The sequence below is a fragment of the Leuciscus leuciscus genome (genome assembly GCF_965113295.1).
Source record: "Leuciscus leuciscus genome assembly, chromosome: 10".
Lineage (NCBI taxonomy): Eukaryota > Metazoa > Chordata > Actinopteri > Cypriniformes > Leuciscidae > Leuciscus > Leuciscus leuciscus.
In genome coordinates, this window is record NC_138734.1 from 23,107,432 (window position 1) to 23,130,291 (window position 22,860).

Below are 22,860 nucleotides of genomic sequence, written 5' to 3' on the forward strand. Positions count from 1 at the left end.
ACTGATAAACGGTCCACACAAACACACTAAGAGTAGCTCAGTTTCGTTCCTTACATTGCATTTGCCAGTTGATGTTGTGGTCGCGCCAGCCTCTATGAGCGCGCTTGCCACCCGCGACGCGCCTTCATTTGAAATAACGAAATTTTGGTCGGCAGAAAAAAATGCTCCAACGAACCGTTCGGTACGTAATGCGTATCGAAAACCGAACCGAAAGCCTCGTACCGATCGGTTCGATACGAATACGCGTATCGTTACACCCCTAATATATATATATATATATAAAATGAGCAGAAATTGGCAACATTATAAGCTTATTTGATGTGGCAGTATTTTACAGTAAAAACTTTATAATCTATCCGATTTTTACTCATCTCTGTATAGCAATAGAGTTTGGTAAAATCTGTTCATTCATTCACACACAGAAACGCGATTCATATTTAAACAGTCTGTTTGCGTGTACAGACACTTGCGATTAGAACAAAGCAAATGTTTAACTGACCTACACTGCATGAAAAGTGGGATTTTCGACAGTTACCGGCGCTGTAGATTGTCGTGGAAGTTCAGGTTTACGACTGCAAACTGCAATTTACAGGCAACACTGCAAACTGTCGGAAATTGACGGAAATTGACGTGGGACTTGCTTGCCCCGTGACCCCCCTCCCTCTAATGCTTTAACATGTAAATGAGACTGCTGTGAGCTTTACAAATGCAAATGAGGGTAGCAGGGGGAGTTTTATCCCAGGTGACTAAAAGGTATTAACTTAATTCTAAAAAAAATACAATACAATACAATATTTATGTATAACGCACAATTAAAAACAGCCAAGGATGACCAAAGTGCTGTACAGGGCAATAGATAAAATGCAGGGCAGAAACAGGACAATAAAAAAACAAAAAACAAACAAACAAAAAAAGGCAATAGTTGTATCATAGTCAAGGGGTATTAAAAGCAAGAGAAAATAAATAAGTTTTCAAGGATGTTTTGAAGATGGAAATTGAGGGAGCTAGTCTGATATAGAGGGGTAGACTGTTCCAAAGTTTTGGGCCTGCAGTCGCAAAAGTGCAGTCGCCTCGTTTTTTAAGTCTGGATCTGGGCACGATAAGAAGACAGTGATCACTGGATCTCAAAGTACGAGATGGAGTGTATGGGCAGAGGAGATTGGTCAGATATTGGGGGACCGGTTTGTTAAGAGCTTTATACACAAATAGTAACATTTTAAAATCAATCCTGAATGTGACAGGTAGCCAGTGGAGTTTGAATAGCGCTACCACTTTTGGAGCAATGCACAACATGTTGCAGAAATTTCACTGCCCTTTTTGTGATAGCAGTATTATTAAACAGACAAAATGGGACAAATTGAATAGCCACATTAAAATCCACTTTAAAAGGCTGTTGTTCATGAAGGAACATCTGGATTTACAGTGTACAGTGGCAATATATATTATTTTACATTTATCCATTTGTCAGACGCTTTTATCCAAAGATAGATGGTTTTCTGCATGATTTAGACAAAATATTAAATTATCTTCATTAATGTCTAAAGGTTACACAAAAAAATCCACACTGAAACTTAAGCTAACAAAACACAAACAATTATATATTCCTGTATTTTCTGTATTGTTTCTCACAGTAAACTGCCATGCAGGCTAGAATTGCGAAACATTATTGGATAAATCTTATAATTTACATTTCTCTGGGCCAATCGGAATCTTAGCACTTTTTCTCTTGGCCAATCGGAATCTTAGCACTTGCGTCATAATCTTGAAGCACACACACCATGACACACACAGCGTCAACAGCTGAGCTCGCCATTTTCCTGGCTACCGTGCGAGTCTAATGGAAACTCACGCATGAATTTTCCTGCATTGAACTTGTTTTAGCGCCTGCCAAAGTGAATTTTTGTCCCGCCAAAGTCTTATTTGATCGGTGAGTAATGTAGATGAACGGCTGCGTTTGTGACAGGGCGCATGTTTTAACTAAAAGAACGACCAGAGAGAGAGAGAGACGGTCGCGCGCGCGCACTCTCTGTGTAAACAACTTCTCGTTAGCTTTTGGCGCTTTTTTTTTTTTTTTAAGTTAGCTTGCTGCTCATGGTTCATGTTCAGTTTCCATGTTATTTTAGCTGTACACGAGAGAATATGTCAATTTGGGATACTAAACTGCACGTAAATCGCTAGCAGCATGGCATAGAGTTCTGAGTCTGACTGGCTAAATTAGCTTGCTAACTAAGTTAGCTTGTCCATATAGCAGCTTGCTACGGGGTTCACTGACGATGCAAGGTGGGTTTAAAGGTGAATTGTCTAATTTATAAATGTGCGTCGTGAATGTGACACCTAACGTAACAACGTTACCAGGCAGAGGAGCGTCAAGCGTGTATAACGGTACGTTCACACGGGGCGTCAGCGTCAACGCTTGACGGAAGGCGTGGCTGAAGTTTGGCACTGACGCCATGGTCATAGCAGCGTCAGCCAATGAAATTTAAAATGTATCCTCAGTTTGCTGCTCTTGAACAGGATGAACGTGATTGGCTGCCGCCTGGCTACTGTATTTGCATAGAGCGATCCTATTGGCTGACGCTTCCGTCTGCGGCGCTTCACTGGCGTTGCTCGCGGCAGAAGTTGAAAAATTCTCAACTTCTGCCGCGAGCAACGCCAGTGAAGCGCCGCCGACGGATCCACAATTCTTTTCGGCAACGCTTGACGTCACCCATTCAAAGTCAATGGGAAGCGTTGACGCTCACGCCCCGTGTGAACGTACCGTAAGCGTGTATAAGCGTCAAGATATATACCCCCTTCAATAATGTACGAAGGAAGCTGCAGCCCATTGAGGACACCAGCATGTTGCACAATACTGGTGAGTACTGATGACAACTTAAACATAATATTGTGTTGTGTACAACATAAGTCACAGGCTTACTCATGTGTTTTATCTAATAAAGATTGTGCCATGTCTAGCCAAGTGGAGCGTCCTGGCAGTGAAATGTCCACTCCTGGTAAGTACTTTTCCCCCTGCACAAAACATTGCTCTGCACAAAGTCACACTCCATTCAAGACAAGTAGTTTTTTACTGCTTGTGAATAATCTATTTTAAATATATACAGTGCTGGTCAGAGTTATTTAAGCCGCTTAATTAAGAGTGAGAACCTACTCATCTTGAATGGACCAAAAAAAGCTAATGTTTTAGTTTCATCTTTCCATAGAACGTTTGAAAAGTAACTGAAACTACTGGAACTTCAAACGGGCAGCGTTCTATGGTCAGAGTCTGGTCGTCCCTGCCCGTTTGAAGTTCCAGTAGTTTCAGTTACTTTTCAAACGTTCTATGGTCAGAGTCTGGTCGTCCCTCTGCCCGTTTGAAGTTCCAGTAGTTTCAGTTACTTTTCAAACATTCTATGGAAAGATTAAACTAAAACATTTGCTTTTTTTGGTCCATTCAAGATGAGTAGGTTCTTCTCACTCTTAATTAAGCGTAGTAATGACTCCAGTATTTAATTATTAATTTAGTATAGGCAACATGACCGTACTTACTGGCTGACTCATGTGTTTCAGACTCTAAGTCCATAGTTTTGTTTCCATAGAGTAACCTCGCCTCATAACGAGGGCGTAACCTCACATTTACTCAGAGCTATGTCTGCAAGTCCAGATTTTCATGACGACATTGTAAGTAACTTTTACTATTTTCTCCTTGTTTCATTTTACTGTGACTTGCGTTGTTTTTATTCATATCACTCTCATTTAATTGTTTTCCAGCTGCCTGTAAGACGTACTACGAGACAGTACGCAGGAGCTTCCACTGCATGAAAAGTGGGATTTTCGACAGTTACCGGCGCTGTAGATTGTCGTGGAAGTTCAGGTTTACGACTGCAAACGGCAATTTACAGGCAACACTGCAAACTGTCGGAAATTGTCGGAAATTGACGTGGGACTTGCTTGCCCCGTGACCCCCCTCCCTCTAATGCTTTAACATGTAAATGAGCCTGCTGTGAGCTTTACAAATGCAAATGAGGGTAGCAGGGGGAGTTTTATCCCAGGTGACTAAAAGGTATTAACTTAATTCTAAAAAAAATACAATACAATACAATATTTATGTATAACGCACAATTAAAAACAGCCAAGGCTGACCAAAGTGCTGTACAGGGCAATAGATAAAATGCAGGGCAGAAACAGGACAATAATAAAAAAAAATTAAAAAGGCAATAGTTGTATCATAGTCAAGGGGTATTAAAAGCAAGAGAAAATAAATAAGTTTTCAAGGATGTTTTGAAGATGGAAATTGAGGGAGCTAGTCTGATATAGAGGGGTAGACTGTTCCAAAGTTTTGGGCCTGCAGTCGCAAAAGTGCAGTCGCCTCGTTTTTTAAGTCTGGATCTGGGCACGATAAGAAGACAGTGATCACTGGATCTCAAAGTACGAGATGGAGTGTACGGGCAGAGGAGATTGGTCAGATATTGGGGGGCCGGTTTGTTAAGAGCTTTATACAAATAGTAAAATTTTAAAATCAATCCTGAATGTGACAGGTAGCCAGTGGAGTTTGAATACCGCTACCACTTTTGGAGCAATGCACAACATGTTGCAGAAATTTCACTGCCCTTTTTGTGATAGCAGTATTATTAAACAGACAAAATGGGACAAATTGAATAACCACATTAAAATCCACTTTAAAAGGCTGTTGTTCATGAAGGAACATCTGGACTTACAGTGTACAGTGGCAATATATATTATTTTACATTTATCCATTTGTCAGACGCTTTTATCCAAAGATAGTTGGTTTTCTGCATGATTTAGACAAAATATTAAATTATCTTCATTAATGTCTAAAGGTTACACAAACAATCCACACTGAAACTTAAGCTAACAAAACACAAACAATTATATATTCCTGTATTTTCTGTATTGTTTCTCACAGAAAACTGCCATGCAGGGGTGCGTTTCCCGAAAGCATCGTTAGCCAACTATGGTCGCAAGTTCCCTCGTTGCCAATAGAGTTCAATGGACATTGCGATGAACTTGCGACCATAGTTGGCCAACGATGCTTTCGGGAAACGCACCCCAGGCTAGAATTGCGAAACATTATTGGATAAATCTTATAATTTACATTTCTCTGGGCCAATCGGAATCTTAGCACTTTTTCTCTTGGCCAATCGGAATCTTAGCACTTGCGTCATAATCTTGAAGCACACACACAGCGTCAACAACAGCTGAGCTCGCCATTTGCCTGGCTACCGTGCGAGTCTAATGGAAACTCACGCATGAATTTTCCTGCATTGAACTTGTTTTAGCGCCTGCCAAAGTGAATTTTTGTCCCGCCAAAGTCTTATTTGATCGGTGAGTAATGTAGATGAACGGCTGCGTTTGTGACAGGGCGCATGTTTTAACTAAAAGAACGACCAGAGAGAGAGAGAGACGGTCGCGCGCGCGCACTCTCTGTGTAAACAACTTCTCGTTAGCTTTTGGCGCTTTTTTTTTTTTTTAAGTTAGCTTGCTGCTCATGGTTCATGTTCAGTTTCCATGTTATTTTAGCTGTACACGAGAGAATATGTCAATTTGGGATACTAAACTGCACGTAAACCGATAGCAGCATGGCATAGAGCAGGGGTTCCCAAACTTTTTCGTTCTAGGACCCACCTAGACAAGTATAATCAATCTCAAGACCCACTTGCACTGGTGCTACCAACTTTCTCAGTTGGTCGCACCAGCATGATTTGGTAGCACATTTTTTTTTTCTTTTTTTTTTTTCTACATGCCATGGGATTAATCAATGCATGCTGATGGTCTTAATCTGCATTCCCTAGTTTTGCACTGATGTAAAAAGACTGACAGTGACAAGCCTTCATGTTAGCAAAATATTATAAACTTTTAACTCTTAAAAAAACGTTTAAAAACATGTATGTTCTTTAATGTTTGATTATTTTACCGTCTTCACATAGGGATGGGAAATGATAAGATTTTATCAATAATAATAATGCCACTGACGATTCTGATTATCGATCCGATTCTTTAACGATTCTCTTATCGATTCTTGATAGCACTGTGTGGAAAAATGTAGTCATATGGTTTTAAAAAAAAAAACAAGGGGTTTTATTTATTTTAAAGCTTGAGTAAGCAAACTGTACTTTTTATGTAATTTATGTAATAAATAGAACTTTATTGTAAAGTGTTACTGATTCAAACGTCTCCTGAGTTCACTGTTGGAAAGATCAGTTGTCCATTCATTAAAATGAATCGTTCAATCAAAGGAGTCATTAGTTCGCGAATTGGACATGTCGTGCGCGTTGTGTGATTATCCCAGCAGTTAAGACATGGACATCCAAGATTTGTGTCAACACAGAAAACATTTCATCACTGGATAGTTTTTTTCGTTTAATTAAAGTGTTGTTTTATGTCAGCTGAATGTCTGGGACGCTTTTCAGAGAAGATAAGGCAACCACTTATTTAGCACAATTCACACCCAGCGGTAATTGAGGAAGAAAAAAAAAAAATCTCCGAATGCTCCACATGAAACTTTGGTCTTCCGACCTTTTACCACCGTGTCGATTTATTTTGATTAATATGTGCGAGGGAGAGAGAGCAGGACAGCGCTTAGTTTGGAGACGGTGAAGTCTTTTTTACACTTTCTACTGGCTCCGAAGAGAGAGAGTGCGCGCGCGCGACCGAGTAACGTTACTCTCTCTGCTCGTTCTTTCAGTTAAACATGCACTGTGACTCTGTCACAAGCGCAGCAGTTCATCTACATTACTCAGCGATCAAATAACACTTTGGCGGGCGCTAAAACTCATAGTCGTTTGGTCATTAATCGGACTGGTTTTGTTTCACTCATGGTAACGTAAATTTAGCTGCAGCTAAGTGCCTTTGTGCGACCCACCTTTTCTCACTGTGTGACCCACAAGTGGGTCGCGACCCACAGTTTGAAAACCACTGGCATAGAGTTCTGAGTCTGACTGGCTAACTTAGCTCTTTGCTAACTAAGTTAGCTTGTCCATATAGCAGCTTGCTATGGGGTTCACAGATGATGCAAGGTGGGTTTAAAGGTGAATTGTCTAATTTATAAATGTGCGTCGTGAATGTGACACCTAACGTAACAACGTTACCAGGCAGAGGAGAAGGACGATGAGGTGATTAGATCTAACGTTAACTTAATGTTACGAGGAAGCACACACACAAAAAAAAAAAAATCGGAGGGTTCTGTTAGAAATGGTATTCTCATTTTCAGATATTTTATACATTTGAAATATAAAATCGGTTGATACAAATTGGGCCTGAAATTTTATACAAATGATTGATTTTATTTTTATTTTGCAGTATTATTGGATTCGGATGAGAATATCAGGGGTAATCGTTTTCTCTTAATTTATAATTGCAGTTTAAAAATTAAATTCTTTAACTTTTATATATTTTATTTTACATTACCTCTGTATAAGCGTCAATATGTACGAAGGAAGCTGCAGCCCATTGAGGACACCAGCATGTTGCACAATACTGGTGAGTACTGATGACAACTTAAACATAATATTGTGTTGTGTACAACATAAGTCACAGGCTTATTCATGTGTTTTATCTAATAAAGATTGTGCCATGTCTAGCCAAGTGGAGCGTCCTGGCAGTGAAATGTCCACTCCTGGTAAGTACTTTTCCCCCTGCACAAAACATTGCTCTGCACAAAGTCACACTCCATTCAAGACAAGTAGTTTTTTACTGCTTGTGAATAATCTATTTTAAATGTATACAGTGCTGGTCAGAGTTATTTAAGCCGCTTAATTAAGAGTGAGAACCTACTCATCTTGAATGGACAAAAAAAGCGAATGTTTTAGTTTCATCTTTCCATAGAACGTTTGAAAAGTAACTGACACTACTGGAACTTCAAACGGGCAGCGTTCTATGGTCAGAGTCTGGTCATCCCTCTGCCCGTTTGAAGTTCCTGTAGTGTCAGTTAAGGCGGCCGCACACCGGACGCGCAGCTCAGCGCCGCGTCGCGCCACGTCTAGGACAACTCTCACCTGAAAATCTGATAACATCAGCAATTTTCTGATTTCTGTAAATAAATATAAAACTAAATGTATATTGCAGCACAGGGTGAAGTCCGTATATACATTAACTACGATTTGAGAAACATAAATGTAAATTTTATATAAAACTACGTAAATGGCGCTCTGTGGCGCAGCAGGATTTTGAACACGATCCTGAGCCGCCGCGGACAGACGCCGAAAGGCGCCGCCGGTGTGTGTACTCTCATAGAGAATAATGTGTTCGAATTTAAAAGTCGCGGCGCGGCGCTGAGCTGCGCGTCCGGTGTGCGACCCCCTTTACTTTTCAAACGTTCTATGGAAAGATGAAACTAAAACATTCGCTTTTTTTGGTCCATTCAAGATGAGTAGGTTCTTCTCACTCTTAATTAAGCGTAGTAATGACTCCAGTATTTCATTATTAATTTAGTATAGGCAACATGACCGTACTTACTGGCTGACTCATGTGTTTCAGACTCTAATGGCGCTTTTCCATTACCAGTACCAGCTCGACTCGGCTCGCTTTTCGCTCCGTTTTCCATTGCAGATAGTACCTCCACAATAGTACCTGGTCGTCATAGCGACGCCGCAGGATACTGCCGTGACTTAATCTTTTACGCGAGACGCGCCCGCTACCCACACACACAGGACAATGGAGGAAATCGAGTGTATGCTGTTTTGGGATGTTTTTGTTTTTGCTGTTTTTTATTCAGGATACTCCGTCTGGCGCGTGCAATGATGACGCAGTGAATAGTGACTATTTTCTCTGACCAATCAGCAGTCTGCTGTGTTTTCACGTCACATTTTAGTATCGCCTCAGCTCCCCTCAGCTCGCTCAGAACCTCGCCGGAGGTTGTACGAAAAAAAGTACCTGGAAGCAGGTACAGGTACAACTTTTACACAGTGGAAAACCAAACAGAGCCGAGTCGAGCCGAGCCGAGCCGAGGCGAGCTGGTACTGTGTCGTGGAAAAGCGCCATTAGTCAAACTTTGAATGTCTTGTGGAAGCCTTCTCTGACCCGGAGAAATGTGCAGCCAGATTTCAGCGCACAGAAATTTCCAGTGAGTATTCACTTTATCTGTTGCCCCAACCTTTATTTCTTTTTTCAGTGGAAAATAAATTTAGTTTTGAGGAATAACATTTCAGTATTTTTCTACAGAGATTGGACTTTAATGGCAACCAACAATCCCAATGTTCAAAGAAGGTTCAAATGTCTGTAATGCCAGCAGACTAGCACAAGACAAACAATTGTTTAAAAAATACATAAATGTGTATATATAATTTTAGAAAATGACAGATGGTTTTGCTAGATAAGAACCTGATTTCTCGACTAGGATTGTGTAGAGCAGGGAACGACAACTGGCGGCCCGCGGGCCAAAATTGGCCCGCCAGCAATATTTTCTGGCCCGCCGGATTATTTTGGAAGTCCTAAATGCTGCACAAAACTCTTCCATTATTCGAGAAAAGCCGTAGTCGCGCGGCGATTTCACCGCCGCATACTCACTGTGTGAAACACCCATAGGGAATCATGCGGCGCGGGATAAAATTTTTAAGTATAACGGTTCGTTCACACCGGACGCGAATAGCGCGTCAAATTCGCGCCTGCCTCGTCTAGTTATACGCTTGACCACTTTGTATCCATTCGCGCGTCAATAGACGGTTGCGGTCGGAACTCTGGTGTACTTTGGACGGAGCGGGCGGTCTGACTGACAATAGCCCACTCCCGACATCTTTTGACAGCGTATCCGCACTTAATTCTGACCACCTGTACACCTCTGAGGAGCTGTTTGGAAACCATTGTCAGTCAACAACATTCTTTTTTTGCAAGGATGTTTGAAATAGTTCGGCAGAAAATAGCCTGCTTCATTTGTCAGTAGGGCAATATGATTTTCGTTTATGTTGCTTAGAAATTTGAGTGATAGGCTTTGTCCTATTTAATTTATGTTATTTATATTTCATAATTCTTTTCTGTGGCATTTTTTTTCTCTGCTGACAGTAGGCTACAATGTTAAAATAGCCTAATATTGACACGAACAGTTTTTTGTATAGCATTTATAATTATTATAGGCAACTTAATCTCCTTCTTTTCGTTAGAGATATTTGAATGTGAGATTATGGAAATAGGTTCTATTCAGCAACCGCTTAAAATACTGTTGAGTAGCCTACTTGGTCTGTTTAAAATTATTTCCTTGATATATGCCTAAGGTGTTAAATAAAAAATTAAAAATCAAAATTAAAATGTCTAATCCAGTAATTATTTTTTTCTATTTTTGATCTGAGCACAATCAGAAAATCAGAAAACCCGTCGTTATTAGTTTTTTTCATTTTAGTTCAGGAAATAAATAATGAAAAAACAAGTCGTTTTTCATCTTTTTATTTTTGGTTTTAATTTGAAAAAACGATTGAACGAATGGTCCACGGACGGTGAAGGACCCATCATATTCCGCGAGGCCTATATAAGAATATTTAATTTGTATCCATAGGCCAACTCTGTGTAGCTGGCCCGCCATCTACTGGCTAAAAAAAATATTGGCCCGCGGCCAAAGTTACATGCCGACCCCTGGTGTAGAGACTCTGAAGCTGCATTGAGACGGACATTTGAACCGTCTTGGAACATTGAGATCTTTGGTTGCCATTAAAGGAAATGCCATTAAAAATATGGAAATGTTTTCCTTAAACTTAATTTCTTTTCCACTGAGGAAAGACAGACATGGATATCTTGTCACTCAGTGTGAGTAAATTATCAGGAAATTTTAATTTTGAGGTGAACTAATCCTTTAAGGCTGATTTATACTTTTGCGTCAGACCGAAGCCCGAGCCTCTACGCTATAGGCTACACTGTTTCATTTATACTTCTGCATTGTTGTCCCTGTTGACGCACAATTACACATGCAGAAAGAAGCCTGTGAAACCCGAGGGAGGCGTTCTAGACCAATCACAGCGCTTCCGTCCACGTAAAATTGACGCATTGCGGGAAAGGTTACATTTTGGGATAGGTGCACGTCAGGGTGTGCTAAAGGGTACGCTATGTACACAGCCTACTCTGTAGCTACAGCGGGAGGTCGACGCATAACTATAAATTGGTCTTTACTTACTGCTTGAGAATCAAGTTTAGTAACAGTTTATTTTATTGGCTTAATGACATGTTTCAGACAGTCTTGCTTAGAAGAGCAGAGTGTGGCAATTCTTACCTTTTTGTTTGATTTCAATAATTGTACATTTTTGAATATTCTTTGTTTTTTTCGCCCTTAAGATGCTAGCGCACCTCTGAGCAAAGACCTGTTGACACCCAGTAAGTATTCATCTCATCGGTCACTTTTGTATTTTGTCAGGCCTTGTGAAATGTAAGAATATTCAGTTTTTCATGATTTCATCATAAAGCAAGAGGTCATGGGATTGATGGCTATTATTTGTTTAATAATTGTAAATAATCCTGTAATTTACAGGAAGCAGTATGCCATCTTCTCAACTCTGAGACAAATTGTGGGCGCTACGAACTGGAGCAAGGTAAAAAAAAAAAAGAAGATTCTTACATTCTTTTATTTTTTTACTTTAATAAAAACTTACAAACATTTTAAAGGTAAGATTCAAAGAATATGCTTTCATTCTCTTGTATAAGAAAATAGATCCGTTATAGATACCGATCTTAATCATACATTTTGTTTCCATAGAGTAACCTCGCCTCATAACGAGGGTGTAACCTCACATTTACTCAGAGCTATGTCTGCAAGTCCAGATTTTCATGACGCTGATCATGACGACATTGTAAGTAACTTTTACTATTTTCTCCTTGTTTCATCTTACTGTGACTTGCGTTGTTTTTTTCATATCGCTCTCATTTAATTGTTTTCCAGCTGCCTGTAAGACGTACTACGAGACAGTACGCAGGAGCTTCAGGTACAAACAACCAGATCTGGCATTGCAGGCCGAAGCTGTGAAGAGTTCAGCTCGGAGTCGAGCGAGAAGAAAGAGGGTAAGATTTTTAGTCAATGTGACTATTTTTCACGTGCATTAATAGATGTTTTGTGTCCATACACAGTGCATCACAGTACTGATTGTCTCTATTGGTTGTTTTTACAGCTGCTAGAAGCGAGACGGTGTGCTAGGTGAGGATGACGTGGGCATTTGGAAGTGCGCCACCATAGATCTGATGTCCGATGAAGTTCAACCACCAGCCAGGAGCTCACAAAGCTCTGTGCTACGCTGCAGTCGAGATTAGAGGCGACTCCTATATACAGGGCAACGCACCACAGACGTTTTCAAAGTGGATCGAATTCAGAGAGAACGCCGCTAGTCATCTACTACAGCTCCGAAGATGAAAACAGACACTGAGCTTCCAATTTGTTGTGTGTGCAGATGATCTATGCTTTGTACATAGGTGTATATTGTTTTGTGTTTGTGCTAATAAAGCTCTTTCTTTGAATAAACAGCATGTCCCTGGCAAATTTTCCTTTCCTTTATAAATTCATGTCCTTGATGGTAATAATAGTGTAGTCCATAGGTTAACAATGACATGAATATACCACAGAATAGCATATTATGAATATAAAAAAATTATTCATATATCATAATTTATATAAATATTAGAATTTTTTGAATTTATGAATATAAAAAAATAATTTATATATTATTATTTATATGAATATTATAATTTTTTGAATTTCATAATGAGCGAGGGTGACCAATAGTAACAGATCTGCCAACCAATCACGAGTGATTTTTCTTGTTTAAACCACGGGTTCAACCAATAGTGAGTGAGGAAATTCAAGCCTTTCTCTGGCGGGAGCTGCTATTCATATGGTAATTAGAGCCATTCACACCTCCGGCGCGAGCGCTCTGCATACGTCATAGTTCGTTTCCGACAATATTCGGCACAGACGAACGCGACGTTCACAGGCTGTAAATTGTCGTTAACTGCCGAAAATTAGGGAGATTTACGGCCGTTTACGGGGTCGGAAATCCCAATTTTCATGCAGTGTTCAGGTACAAACTGTTAAGTTAAAAATGTGTTCATGCACATTATATCTTTATGCTGAATATTGTTTAATATTTCACATGACCGTTTACCGAAACTAAAAAGGGGACTTTTATTATGAAGTCCCCGGAAGAGGGGTTGTTTTTGTTTTGGAAACACGAGTGGTGTTGGAGGGTGTCGGTGGAGAAATAAAACGGATAACGTTAATCGATACTGAAGTGTATTTTTTGTGTAACATTGGTAGCAGAGGATGGTTAGCAACTATAGAGTACCGCCAACCTTTGATGAAGGAAAACCATATGAAAGTTGGAAGAATGAAGTCGCGATTTGGACCAGAGTTACAGAACTCGAAAAGAAAAAACAGGCGCTTGCTGTGGCTTTGGCGCTGTCGGGAAGAGCGAGAGAAACGGCGATGGAAATACCGGTAGACGATCTGAATAATGACACTGGCATGAACACTTTACTTACGAAACTCGATGACTTGTTTCTCAAAGAAGAAAAGGACCAAGTTTACGAGGCGTACTCGAGCTTTGACCGGATTATGAAAGATAGCAGTGTTTCCATGACAGACTATATAATTGATTTTGAACAGCGGTACTCGCGGATGCGTAAATATAAGATGGAGCTTCCCGATGCAGTATTAGCATTCAAACTGCTGGACACTGCGTGCTTAGAAGTGAAAGATCGACAGTTAGCGCTGACAGCATGTACAGATTTGGATTTTGCGTCAATGAAGTCAGCACTGAAGAGGATTTTCGGAGGAAAGTCTGCTTCTACAGTGGGGATTAATCAGGAAACAGCATATGTAACAGAACAAAGGCGACAAAGGAGCAAGCCATGGTCGCAAAATGTTCAGCAAAAGACACCACTGCCTGGCACTAACCCTCTGGACAGGTATGGACGCAGATCAAAATGTGCTGTTTGTCAAAGCACATTCCACTGGGCCAAAGACTGTCCACACAGAGGTGAGCAAGTCAAACTAACTGAAGATTGTAGAACAGATGATATAGAGGAGTGCAACATTACTCTGTATACAAAAGAGTCGCCCACTGAAGCAGAAATATTTATGACAGAGTGTTTCGGCTCAGCAATAATAGACACTGCATGCACACGGACTGTGTGTGGACAGGAATGGATAAATAGCTACATCACTGAACTAAGCCAAAACGAGATAAAAGACCTGAGGAAGACAGAAACTCACAGTCACAGACCCTTTAAGTTTGGTGATGGAAAAGTGGTCTATTCCAACAGAAAGTTGAAAATTCCTGCAAAGATTGGACAAACTAGGTGTCATATTGAAACTGAAGTCGTGCCAGCGAACATTCCACTACTCTTGAGCAAGGCATCCATGAAAAAAGCAGGGACAGTGCTAGATATGGAAAATGACAGTGCGGTGATGTTCAGTCAACCTGTAAAACTTGACTTTACAAGCTCTGGCCATTACTGTGTAAACATTATGGACAATGAAAAGAAAAACATTCAAAGTGATGACTGTGTCTTGGTAGCTGTTGAAGATGTCACTCTTACAGAACAAAAGAATGCGGATGTACAAAGTCAGTGTGACGAGGAAATACTGACAATTTCAGACAAAATGAGCTCAGCAGAAAAACACAAAATCCTGATGAAGCTTCACAGACAATTTGGTCATGCTTCTGCTGACAGACTGCAGAGACTTCTTACTAGCTCAGGAAGTAAAGATGCAGAATGTAGTGTCATTCTGGAAAAAATTGTGAGTGAATGTGAAACGTGTCAAAGATATAGTAAGACCAAACCAAAGCCTGCTGTTGGCCTACCACTGGCATCTCAGTACAATGAAACTGTTGCAGTAGATCTACATGAACTTGAACCAGGTGTGTGGTATCTCCACATTATTGACCAGTTCACAAGGTTTAGTGCAGGCAGCATACTGACCACTAAGAAGTCCTCTGAAATAGTGAAACACTTTGTCCATGTCTGGATAAGTGTCCATGGTCCACCTCAGAAACTGTTTAGCGACAATGGGGGAGAATTTAATAATGATGAGGTTAGAGACATGGCAGAAAACTTCAATATAGAAATAAAGACAACAGCAGCATACAGCCCGTGGAGCAATGGACTTACAGAGCGACACAACCAAACACTTACAGAGATCATAATGAAAGTGAAGTCAAGTAACGGCTGTGACTGGGACACTGCATTGGACTGGGCTCTTATGGCAAAGAACACCATGCAAAATGTCCATGGCTACAGTCCTCATCAGTTGGTGTTTGGACAGAATCCCAACCTGCCCTCTGTGTTAACCGACAAGCCCCCAGCTTTAGAGGGCACGACGAAAAGTGAGTGGGTGGCAAAACACATCTCTGCTTTACATGCATCAAGAAAGGCGTTCACAGAAGCAGAATGTTCCGAAAGAATACGGAGAGCACTACGTAAACAACTACGTCAGACAGATGAGAAATATGAAATGGGTGACAAAGTGTACTACAAGAGAGTTGACTGTCAAGAGTGGAAAGGACCAGGAGTTGTCATTGGCCAGGATGGTGCAGTGGTGTTTGTCAGACATGGAGGAACCTGCATTAGGGTACACTACCTCAGACTAAGAAAAGTAAACAAAGACAGCGGAGATCAACATGTCATTAGGGATGATGCTGAAATTGACACAAACAATATGCAAAGACAGGAGATGACAGGAGCTGCTGTCAACAACACGGAGGGAACAGAAACTGTAACTGAAATACAGCAGAGTTCAGTGCAAACTGAGGATACAGGGGCATCCACTATGGGGCAGAATGTAGCAGCACAACACACTAGTGACGACATAGTGACACAAAGTGATACAGAGCAGGGAACTGATGTCCGTTTAAAAACAGGGCAAGTTCTAAAATACAGAGACAGAGACAGTGGGGCTTTGCACACAGCAAAAGTACTAGGGCGTGCAGGCAAAGCTACTGGCAAATACAAAAACTGGTACAACCTTCTGCTCATTGAACCAACTAATGTTGCAGGCAGTAAAGATTCAGTTGACGTATCATGTTTAGACTGTCTTCAAATGGAACCCGCTGTTACTGATGTTAGTGCCACAAATGTCAGTGAGGATGTATTGGTAACAAAAGATCTATCCTTTGACCTAGCCAAACAAGAAGAGATGAAGAGTTGGAGAGATAACAGTGTGTTTGAGGAAGTTAAATGTGTTAGAGCTACAAAAAGATTCTCCCACATGTGCTTCTGAGTCTCTTCGACTACTGGTGGCAGTTATTTGTCAAAAACAGTGGACACTTCATTCCATGGATATAAAATCTGCATTTCTGCAGGGAATAGAACTGTCACGTGACATCTACATCAGGCCTCCCCCTGAGGCTATCTGTGAGGGAACATTATGGAAGCTCAAAAAGTGTGTATATGGTCTGGCAGACGCTTCATTGTACTGGTACAATAGAGTAAAAGACATAGTGCTGAAAGCAGGAGGAAAAATGTCCAAGGTCGATCCAGCTGTTTTTTATTGGCTAGATCAGGACTGCACTGTAACTGGGGTGCTTGCCTGTCATGTGGATGACTTCATATGGGGGGGCACACAAAGTTTCTCCACAACTGTAATACCACATCTAAGATCTGTTTTCCAAGTTGGACGTGAGGAACATGATCATTTCTGTTATGTAGGAATAGATTTTGTGACTGTTGACAGAAAAGTACAAATACACCAGGAAAACTACATTCAACACATGCAACACATTCATATGGATCCTTCACGAGCTGTGGAACAAGACTCACCTCTCTGTGAGGAGGAAAAGGATCAGCTCAGGTCCAAAATAGGCCAAATTCTCTGGGTGGCAAGGCAGAGCAGGCCAGATGTCATATTTGATGCTAGCAATTTGACATCCAACATAAAAAATGCAACTGTGCAGACAATCCATGAAGCAAACCGGATAGTGTGCAAACTTAAGTCCAAGAAGGTAATTCTAAACTTCCAACACTTGGGCAGAGACAGTGCTCTTAAGATGGTCGTGTTCAGCGATGCTTCGTTTGGAAATCTTTCAGATGGAGGCACCCAAGGAGGGCACCTGATTCTTTTAATGGGAGAAAATGGAAAATTCTCACCTCTTTCTTGGCAATCAAAGAGAGTCAAGAGGATTGTGCGGAGCACACTTGCTGGTGAAACATTGGCAATGTCTGATGGAATTGACAATTCTATTTTTCTGTCCACACTGTTCTCAGAACTAACTACTGGTGATGCTGAACATGCTCCACCAATAATCTGTGTCACTGACAATCATTCGCTTGCTGATGCAATTAAGTCCACAAAGTCAGTCTCTGAGAAAAGACTCCGCCTGGAGATAAGTAGTATCAAAGAACTTGTCCAAACACAGAGAGTTGAGCGAGTACTGTGGTACAACACAAAAGAACAACTTGCAGACTGCCTTACCAAAAAGGGGGCATCAACTTGTCAGTTACTCAAGGCACTGAGTGAAGGACAATGGAAACTGAATTAAAACAAATAAAAGTCTGTCTTTGAGTTATACTCGAGAGCTTGTTGAAATATACTAGGTTGTATTTTTGTTCAAGGATGTTGTTGTTCAGTATGGCCTGTTAGTATGTTAAATTGAAAGTTATTTATTATATTTTTTTTTTAAAGAGTGGGAGTTTGTTAAGTTAAAAATGTGTTCATGCACATTATATCTTTATGCTGAATATTGTTTAATATTTCACATGACCGTTTACCGAAACTAAAAAGGGGACTTTTATTATGAAGTCCCCGGAAGAGGGGTTGTTTTTGTTTTGGAAACACGAGTGGTGTTGGAGGGTGTCGGTGGAGAAATAAAACGGATAACGTTAATCGATACTGAAGTGTATTTTTTGTGTAACACAAACAACCAGATCTGGCATTGCAGGCCGAAGCTGTGAAGAGTTCAGCTCGGAGTCGAGCGAGAAGAAAGAGGGTACGATTTTTAGTCAATGTGACTATTTTTCACGTGCATTAATAGATGTTTTGTGTCCATACACAGTGCATCACAGTACTGATTGTCTGTATTGGTTGTTTTTACAGCTGCTAGAAGCGAGACAGTGTGCTAGGTGAGGATGACGTGGGCATTTGGAAGTGCGCCACCATAGATCTGATGTCCGATGAAGTTCAACCACCAGCCAGGAGCTCACAGAGCTCTGTGCTACGCTGCAGTCGAGATTAGAGGCGACTCCTAAATACAGGGCGACGCACCACAGACGTTTTCAAAGTGGATCGAATTCAGAGAGAACGCCGCTAGTCACCTACAGCTCCGAAGATGAAAACAGACACTGAGCTTCCAATTTGTTGTGTGTGCAGATGATCTATGCTTTGTACATAGGTGTATTCTGCCCTACAAAGGCAAAACGCCGTAACATCATGTTTGGTCAAAAATGAGTTAGTGTCATTTTTGTGGTATTTGAGACCTCCTTTATCATATGAATAAATATCGTGAGTCAATTTGATTGTTTTAACGAGAAAATAAAGGGCCATGACAACCGTAACATCCAAAACCATACGAGAAACCACAGCAGAACGCCGTAACAGTTGTTACGGCTCTTTGCCTTTGTTCCAGCACGCTGAAGTTGAGTTACGGTGTTCTGACTTTGTTTAGCCTGGCATCAAGAGAGATGTTACGGTGCCGCTGTGATGTTACTGTACTCTGGCTTTGTCATACTGTCAAAGTTTGCCGCTCTTTAATCGTCACCAAACCACGTAACATGCACACAATATATCTTTGGCCAGACAAACTGCTCCAAGTATGCAATCAGAAACAAAGCAAGGTGAACAAGCCATACTTAGATGGTATGCAAGCTAATAGGTTGTCATAAATGTTGTTATTTTCGTTCAGGGCGATAGTTCAGATCTGTCAGTGACAGCCCGGAGCTAGCTAAATTTAATCTGTGTCACGTAAGCGCTAACGTTGACGCTGACACTCGCCTCACATCAGACGCCGAAAACCAATTATTAAATACACAGGCATCCTACCTTTTCCATGCAATCCGATATATTCCATGGAAGATGCATAATCCATAATCCATAGCAATGCACGTCATCTGCTGTATCCACAACAATCCATACGTGTTTGAGGCTTTGAGCCATATTTCCTTCTTGCAGGTGTTCATGTCAGATCTTACACAAATCCATATAGCACTAAGCTAGTTGTCGCTAACGTCCGTACAAAGTAGGCTAACCTAAATGGTAAAAGTAATTCCAACGTTTTTTCGGTTGACTCTGTCTATATTACCTCAGAATTAAAAAGCAGTAATCCAAGTCGAGTTCGTTGACTGTGCATCTTGAGCAGTTTGGTGGCCCTTAACCCTTTAACTGTCACCGTCATTTTAATTCAACCTCTAATAAACGCATAAAAAGAGTGCATATGTGCGTTACAGCTGGCAGCCGTATCACAAATCGAGAATCCATAATATTTTTGTTTATATATATTTTTTTTTAAATCTGACTCTTTTTTTTAGATAATTTAATTGGTGTTATTTTTTTTGAACTCTTGGTATAAAAACAAACTGAGCTTTCTACCAATCTTTCATTATTTTTCATGTTTATTGCTATTTCAAAATAAAGGCCTAAACACGCCTAATGAATATGAAATATTCTTGTTGCAAATTGATAAATTACTGCTCCTCTGTAATTATTATTTTTTTAAACATTTGTATTCAATTATAATTAAATTATCTTTATTGTGAAAATATTTCTTGCATTTATTCATACTGTACTGTACTGCAAAGTAACTTATCTGTTTACGTTTTACTTATCTGTTTATCTGTAACTGTCATACTGTTTAACGTTGTTAGTGTTGCCGCACTATCCTGATCATTATAGCACTAAATAGGAACAACCAAAGGTCATCTATATAATTTAAAACGCATACCATGATGACTAGACCTTGGTTAGGTGTTCTTATAATGGATGCAAGTATGGGGGACAGCAAGCAAATATTGATTATATGTCAGTTACTGCCTTTTGCCTTTGCACGACTCCTTATTTTTGGCATATGATACAAAGGCAGAGTACAGTAACAGCCAAACAAGGGTCAAAGGTCAAGTTTGAGCTCAAGATTTTTTGCATACAAACATTTCTTCATTATAGCAACTAGTTGTCAAATTTTGGGAGTCCTACCTATACTACTTTTGTCTGGACAAAACAGAAACTTTAAAGTCATTTTTCTCAGTTTCACACTCTAGCGAGTTAAGGTCTTTTGCCTTTGCAGGGCAGTATTGTTTTGTGTTTGTGCTAATAAAGCTCTTTCTTTGAATAAACAGCATGTCCCTGGCAAATTTTCCTTCCCTTTATAAATTCATGTCCTTGATGGTAATAATAGTGTAGTCCATAGGTTAACAATGACATGAATATACCACAGAATAGCATATTATGAATATAAAAAAATAATTTATATATTATTATTTATATGAATATTATAATTTTTTGAATTTATAATGAGCGAGGGTGACGAATAGTAACAGATCTGCCAACCAATCACGAGTGATTTTTCTTGTTTAAACCACGTGGGTTCAACCAATAGTGAGTGAGGAAATTCAAGCCTTTCTCTGGCGGGAGCTGCTATTCATATGGTAATTAGAGCCATTCACACCTCCGGCGCGAGCGCTCTGCATACGTCATGGTTCGTTTCCGACAATATTCGGCACAGACGAACGTGACGTTCACAGGCTGTAAATTGTCGTTAACTGCCGAAAATTAGGGAGATTTACGGCCGTTTACGGGGTCGGAAATCCCAATTTTCATGCAGTGCTATTCCTCAGCCGGATCTGCTGATCCTCGAAATGAAACTTCCAGCACTTCTGAGGTAAATTTTCCAGGATTATTATTAAGATAGTATTATTCCTCACAGCGTCGTAAAGTACAGGAGTCTGAAAGTGAACTCGCGGTGTGTGTTATCCAGCTGATGTGGCCGTTTCACAGGTCTGTATGGATCGCCTAATTTGCGTTTGAATAGCGTGCGCACTCCGTGGGCGGGGTCACATTAAAACTTAATGAGATGAGATGAGAACGACTGACATCTCTCTCTTTTCATACATAAACTGAGAATATTCGTTTTTTATAAAAATGACTTCATTTAAAAGAAGATAATTCAAGCTTCATGCATGTGTGTCTGTATGCCTGTTTGACTGAGTATTCGCTGAGTTACAGTTCATTTTCGGACGCGTTTCAGAATGGACTTCACTGACAGAGAGAAAGCAGAACTCGCATCATGTTTATTTTTCTTTATTTGGCAAAAAGCACAACACTTTGTTTTTATTGTGAGTAATGTAATGGAAATTTTTATTCTAGCCAGCTAATACCATACATGGTGTTAAAGAAACTGCAAGTTGCATATCATCTTCTTCCTTACTGCTGAAGAACGAGGTCAAAATGACATTTACAGAAAGGACAGTTTGTTCTTTCTAAATACAGATAAGCTCGCTTGCACTAAGAGCAAAGGTGTTGCATTGGAAAATATATTAAATTGTTTTAATGACATATGTGTGTAAGTGTGTGCGTATAACCATGGGGTGTTAGAATAAGTGTGATGAGTTTTGTGTATATAAGCTGGGCAAAAAGGAGAAGTCGGGGCGCTTCTCTTATCAGACTCTGACTGATGGGTGAACAGCCTTTCTTGCAAGAAATAAAGATCTTTAATAACTTTTGAAATCTCCAACTGTCTTCCAATTATTGTTTAAAGTCTAGAAAGAATTTCCATGACAGTATACACAAAAAAATGCACACTTAACAGGATCAATTGATGTATGAAACTTTTTTGTAAGATTAAAGTCAACAGAGTATTTTGAGTCTCTCTTGCACTGATAAGAAAAAAAAGCGAGCCTATCGCGCCGGCGTGATAGCCAACCTCAGGGGGTTAAAACCCATTATATTCTTGATTTCTTCTGTCTGCTGCTCACATTACGAAGTCCCTGCAATGTTAGATCTAAGCTACAAGCTTTACCTTTGTTGATAATTTAATTAGTTTTATAGAACAGAGAAGTTATTTTTCGTGGCCAGAAAAATTGCCTTTTCGTGAGAGTCTATAAAAGGATAACTTTTCCTGAGAATTGATAGAGGGATCTTACGGCCAGTTTGCGGGACAAACAGTTTGTTTGATAACTAGATTAATTCCATTAAGGGTTATTTCATATAATCGATCTGTAATAGGACTATTGATATATGAATGATAAATTATAATTCGTTGTGATTGATTATTCATATACACAATCAATCTATTTTCAGCTTCGATAATTTAATGTAACTGTATATGCGATACATGAATCATACCCCTGATTCATCATTATTGATTCCCTATATCATTTGAGCTAAATATCCTTACAGTCGTAGATCACTACGTCATCTAAATAAACACAACAGTTTGGTAAGTCGCCTAAAACACAGCACATCAGGCGCTGGAAGGTGGCAGGTGCGTTCTTCATACCAAACGACATCACGGTGTATTGCTTGAACGAGTCCGGAGTGACGAAAGCTGAAATGTCCGAGGCCAGTACCCCTTTAATAAATCTAGCTTAGTGATACACAAAGCCGAACCCACTTTATCAACCAGGTCATCCATGCGAGGCAGGGGAAAAGAATCAGTTACTGTAACAGCATTTACTTTGCGAAAATCCATACAGAATCTAGGAGTCCCGTCTGATTGAGGCGCCAGTAGACAGGGTGAACTCCAAGGACTGTAACTGGACCTAGCAAAACTAAATAACTAACTAAATAACTAACAAAAAAAGACTAAAAAAAACTAACTAAAAACTAACAAAAAAAAAAATTATTTAAGTTATTCCACTAAATAACTAACTTCTTTTTTCATAAGTTCTCTTTTCTCTAGTGGACATCTATACGCATGTTGTTTAATGGGTTTAGCCTCACCTACATCAATATCATGTTCCAGGATATTAGTGCGG

At 40.0% G+C, this 22,860-nt stretch overlaps 1 long non-coding RNA gene across 3 annotated transcripts; it reads left to right on the forward strand.

The window, feature by feature from the left end:
* The first annotated feature begins 1,323 nt into the window (after nucleotides 1-1,323).
* LOC309508508 lies at nucleotides 1,324-12,240 on the forward strand. Of its 3 annotated transcripts, XR_014209464.1 has the most exons (10): nucleotides 1,324-1,429; nucleotides 1,545-2,199; nucleotides 6,924-7,326; nucleotides 7,433-7,476; nucleotides 7,562-7,615; nucleotides 11,251-11,289; nucleotides 11,444-11,504; nucleotides 11,669-11,762; nucleotides 11,852-11,970; nucleotides 12,078-12,240. It is a non-coding gene; the product is annotated as an uncharacterized lncRNA (long non-coding RNA). The 3 variants fall into 3 exon arrangements; XR_014209465.1 differs by lacking the exons at nucleotides 1,324-1,429; nucleotides 1,545-2,199; nucleotides 6,924-7,326; nucleotides 7,433-7,476; nucleotides 7,562-7,615 and adding an exon at nucleotides 9,040-9,058 and having other exon boundaries at nucleotides 12,078-12,235; XR_014209466.1 differs by lacking the exons at nucleotides 1,324-1,429; nucleotides 1,545-2,199; nucleotides 6,924-7,326; nucleotides 7,433-7,476; nucleotides 7,562-7,615 and adding an exon at nucleotides 10,714-10,728 and having other exon boundaries at nucleotides 12,078-12,235.
* The last annotated feature ends 10,620 nt before the right edge of the window (nucleotides 12,241-22,860 follow it).